This window comes from Pleurodeles waltl, chromosome 4_2 (assembly GCF_031143425.1).
Source record: "Pleurodeles waltl isolate 20211129_DDA chromosome 4_2, aPleWal1.hap1.20221129, whole genome shotgun sequence".
NCBI classification, from domain to species: Eukaryota; Metazoa; Chordata; class Amphibia; order Caudata; family Salamandridae; genus Pleurodeles; species Pleurodeles waltl.
In genome coordinates this window covers 685,893,768-685,899,275 of record NC_090443.1, presented here as the reverse complement: position 1 = coordinate 685,899,275, position 5,508 = coordinate 685,893,768, and the positions used below count along the sequence as shown (strand labels likewise).

Sequence of the window (5,508 nt, the reverse complement as noted above, 5' to 3'; positions counted from 1 at the left end):
TGAGAGAGCATACAATCATCCCAAAACAACCTCTGTGGAAGGAAAAAGATATATAAACTTCACAGTTCAATGGGGCCTGGAGCAGGCACAACATACTCTGCTTAAGGTAACACCTATGATCAGGAAAAGGGATAGGATTTGAAGGGCTGGGGCATTAATTAGAACAGGCGTTAAAACCTGATGACAAAATATATATATTTTTTGGTTTCGTTTCTGTTTAAATCGTGCAATGTTTCTGCAATATCTGCACTTTTGAGCTTTTTCAGGGTAACAAAAGTTCTACTCAAATGACAATTCAATACAATATCAACGCTTTGCACTATTACATTCTGATAAAGTCTTGCATTCTCTGACTTTTGTTGAAGTTAAAGTGTGATGATGAAACCCTGTTGTGTGTTTGTAGATGTGGTATGATCTGATAGCTGGTCCTTTCATCGTGGTTCATCTGTTTCCAGGCACTTTAAGTAGCCCACCATGGCTCGACTACATGTTGAACAGTAAAGGAGGATGCATACTGCGCTCCAGTAAGTTCATGGTACTGTGCGGTAAAAACCCACCAGTATCATGCAATTGCAAGCTAAACCCCTCCCACTTTCCCTCCTTCCCCCGTTTTAGCTACATGTAAAAATTACAGAGATGTTCAAAAGAGGGCTACCTTTAGACACTCAAAAGTAGATGGGCAGTTCCAGCCTCTCAAGGGCTTTCTTTGACCTGTCCAAGTACCACTCCTCTGAATATTTTTATTAACTCTGACATCTCTATGGCTCTCACAGTCCCCATGTCCATACAATCTACGTTATTTTCTTTTATGATCCCTCCTGAGTTCATAATTTTTTCCCCTTTGCTCCCTACCGTTTGGCCTGATGTGGTGGACCATCTGTATGTAAAGCACTGTTACTCTGCCCAGGAAGATACCAATGTCTTCGGTAAGAATTGCTCTACTCCGCAGGGCTCGTTCCTCGGCCACTAATTCTCCCTTTCTTTCTCCTTCTCCCTCTTTTCCTTATCCACCTCCCTCAGTGCTGTGAGGCAGCAATATACCTTCTATATGCACATGCCCAGCATCATCACAGCAAACTTTCATACCTCATTACATCCTTAATATTCCAAATGCATAGATGAAGAAAATGCTTTCCAAAGGCTCTAACAGATTTATAATACTCAAGACATCCTTTTGCCTGAACCATGGACCAAAAGTTATGGGGCTCAACACAAAAGTAAAGACTTTCAAGACTGAAAACAGAACCTTGGAAAAAGTCAAATGACTGCACTGACAAGCTCATCTTTTTGCATCCCGCAAGGATGTATAATTTGTCATTAATAAAAGGCAAAAGGAGCCTGACATCCGTTGGTGCTCCAAAGCATAATGCCCCTAGAAGGAACTTTCCAGGATTCTCTCTGAAGTTCACTGCATGGCCTACATGACTACCAACATCACAAAACCCCCAAGGCCTGTATGATGCCCTTGCAAACCATCCTGTCATGAAAAATGATACACTGGAACATTACCACAGTAGTAAGTCATCCGGCAACCTCTATTCTCAGACCATACAAGAGAATCTGCACTGGTGGACAACACATTGTGGCAACTTTCAAACACATTTTTTTCCACCCAGTTAAAGGACCTACCTGAGACCAGCCTCCTAGCTTGTTCACTATCAGTCATTTGTCTATCTTGAGCTTACAAATACATCCAACTCTCAATTAACACTACTATCTAGGACTGAAGCATCACCAGCGACCCCTAAACTGAAACATTCTACATGTCCTCAATACCCATTAACACCAAGCCAATCATAAAAGAAGAGCCTTGGTCTAACTTATTCAGCTTGATATTGACCAATCTTCAATAGGAAATTTCTGTGCAACCTTATTTGAAGTGCTGCTTTCACTTAAATCTTCAAATTCCTGGAAAGAACACAACCTTCTCTATAATTGCCAAACTGACTTCCATCCTCACAAAGGAACAATATAACCCTCGTTTCCACCTGAAGACCACAGCTGAGAGGAATGGAGTTTCCGCATTACTTCTGGGATTGTCTGCTATCCATCACTCCACCCAACTGCACAGGCTATAAAATCTTATCATGTAAGAAATCATTTTAGACGGAATCTCCCCCTACCTTTTTGCCAGATAAAGCCTTCATCAGCATAGTTTCGTTTTGCACTAATTCTAGGAGTGCTGCAAGGTTATGTCATCTTGCCCCTCTGAGTATATTTGGACACCAATACACTCATATCAACAGTACCCTGAAATTTATAAGCAATAGTACAATACAATTCAAACAATTAAAGCACATAAATTAAGTGCCCCTGATAGGTATAGCTTTGCCACGATAGGACTAACAAGGTATGGTAAATGCTTTTAGTTTTGACCTGGAGTTTATTGACTGGAGCTACCGCCATTTATGTCCTGTATCAAGAAGTACTGTATGGGGCAGAAAGCAATGGGATTCAACATTGAGCTATCACAACTACACCACAACCCAAACTACCACCAGCTTTTCCAGTAACCAGGCTTTCATCATTCTCCCCTTGCCCAAATCCTCTTCTTTCTCATGAACCACCATTGAGCACCCGGTAATGCTCAAGCGCCCACATAAACAGATCAAATGATCATCAAATTTGAAAGTTGTCACACCATCTCAATTTGCTTAGACATTGCCAAGGTCTCCAACATGCCTGACTGCATCCCTAGGTGCACCATGGGTTTTGTTTTCTGGGTTGAAGTGTGACCCTGCGCTCATGCAGCCATTCGTGTTTTTGCCGAAAGCATAGACATGGAAGCCATGTTTGCCAGGAGTCAATTCCTGAATACTTCCTTCAGTGGTAACTGGTCCACCCGCCTAATCCTGCATGAAGTGCACGGTGCCCGTCGCTTGTCCCCCTTCAGCACGCACACCGCCTTGACCACCATAGTTTAAGCTGCTGCCACTCATCTTCAATACTTACCTTACTCTATTATCATACACATCAAGTCCTTCAATCTAACCCACACAAACTGCATCTAGATCATCCTGAAGATGATAAACCAACCGGACCTTGACTGCTCCAGCAGAGACCATTGAGTTTAAGCCATGGATCTATGAATGCTAACCAAGCACATGAAATGCCGGTCATCCAAAACCGAGATCCTCACTGGTGGGAAATGAAGGAATTACCATTTGATGACCAATGAACCCCCATTCACGAGAGGCCACAAGATTTGGTCCTGGCAACGATTCCAACATATTAGTTGGGACATGGCTGTGACACAGTGGAGGGAGGAATGTTGCACACTTGGTGACGTGCCCAGGAGAGACCTCATAGGATTTGAGAAAGCCCAGCAAGCATTTAGGTTGTGAATGGGTCCGTTTTTGTAATATGCTAAGTTGACCACAGTGGCCAGGGAGATCTGGACAGAATTCCCAGAGGTGTCTGAATTATCAGCAACACTTGAAGTGATTTTAGATACAGGAGGGAATCATACATTGGTCTCACAATTGTACAACGTTTTGAAGGCAGAGAGAAAAGAGAAACTTTTGTGGGTAAGGCAATAATGGTGGGAGGGCATTTAGGAACTATTAACAGCTAAAGAATGGGAAGTAATATACCCGAAGGTTAAGGACATATCAAAGAAAGCTAGATTCAATTTGACATACTTCCATTTCCTACATTGAAAATACATTACCCTGTATATGATTAAGAGTATACACCCAAAGAGATCCTCTGCATATCCGAGATTCCGGACGATTAATCTTGCTTCATACTCATGGCATGGCCTTGTAAGATGTTGGTGGACTATTGAGAAATAGTGACGGAGAAGCAGCGAACAGCAGTAGATCAAATCAAGGATGTTACTAGAACACATTGTCGCTGGGAATAATCCCAAAACCCCAAAAGGATGAGAGGTTGTACGGGATTGTGCTTCTGGGGTCAGTCTTGGCAAAGCTCTGCATTTCAGTGCAATGGATGAATTTCAGAGTGCATGCAGCGGAAATCAGGGTGAAAGATATGACAGAGTGCGCCCTGGCAGAGGAGTTCCACATGAAAAATACTAGAAGGGATTAAAAGGCAATAAATACCCAGCAGCCTAATATTATAGATTCAATGTGTGACCGCTACCTATAGACCCAAGGGACAGATTTGGTAAACTTTGGAGAAGGGACTAAGAATAAAGGGCACTGAGTCTTGTTGGCATTGCTAATAAAAAAGGATAAGGACTTGTAGAGTAAAAGGGAATAATTAATCTTACAGATAACTACTTCATGAAGATCGTGTAATGTGGGAAAGGCAAACAATACCAAGACTGTTAATATACCTTCTTTTCTAGAAGTAAATGACCTGGTGTTAACCGCATGATGTGTTGAAAATTAATGTTTTGTTTGACTGTTTTACATTATCTGGAAAATGACAAATAAAGACATTAAAAAAAATGAAAACACTTGAGAGTAAGCCTGGATTTTCATCTATCAGTCGGTCTTCAAGTGAACAAAGTTATCATAATCACCTTTAGTAACCATGCCAACCCTCTGACGTATTTTCTCACGTTTAGGTTTCCCACAGAAGGACCACCATTTGCCTAGTACGATAGCAAAGGAGAATGCAATGAGAGTATGAGAGTACATAGAACCTCTCAAAGAGTTACTGGGAGTCGGGAACTAGTGAAAGAGAATTTCAGTGCTGGTTCTCTTGAAAAAACTCCAATATGTCAGCTATGTGAGAGAGCAAGGCAAAGTTATATAGTTTACAACCAGTCAGAATTTCAGCCAATCTATGTACAAGCTATACTGAGTATCGGTGTACTTTGAGGACTTCACAAAATGGTGTAGCAGGTAGTATTTCGTGGAACAAATCTCAGTGTGATTGTATGATACAAGAAAGAGACTCTACTTGTCCACTTTATTGTGTGGCAAATTATAATACTGGAGGGAAAAGCAACATGTTTAATAGGAGGAATCTGTTATGCCTTTTTCATCACACACAAAAAATTAGAGCAACTGAATTCAGACCACATAGCAAAGGTGTACTTTATACTATATTTACATGCAAGAAAAAATAAAAGCACTGCTGTTTCTTTGTTTGATCACATCAACATGATGCAGAATTGTTTTTTGAAAATAGGAATGGTGTATTGCCATATGAAAGTCAGTTCAGAAAACTTAATCTGTACCTCTATTATTAAGCAAAGGCAAGTCTGCCATAAACACCTGAGCTTGTATGATATCATTTTTAAAAATGGCAAAAGTGGGTAATGGTCAGGGCCACTGGAATTATGTGTAGGAGGAGGTCCAATTTATGCAGCAGGTTTGACTGAATTAAATGGTGCACTTAGTGATAACATTACTTCATTATTTTGACACTTATTAACACTGTCTAGGTACAGGTTGCCCCACATTAATTCCAATTTAACACCCAATTATAGCAATAGGCAATAAAAAGGTGACTAGTCAACCTTTGCAAATGATCTACCTCAACGTAGAATTACGTGTCGCTGCAGTTTTAGTAACTTTTGAACCATTTGAGCTA

At 40.9% G+C, this 5,508-nt stretch overlaps 1 pseudogene; it reads right to left on the bottom strand.

Moving 5' to 3' along the window:
* Positions 1-2,454: 2,454 nt before the first annotated feature.
* On the bottom strand, positions 2,455-2,917 carry LOC138294204 (superoxide dismutase [Cu-Zn] pseudogene; annotated as a pseudogene).
* Between the last annotated feature and the right edge of the window lie 2,591 nt (positions 2,918-5,508).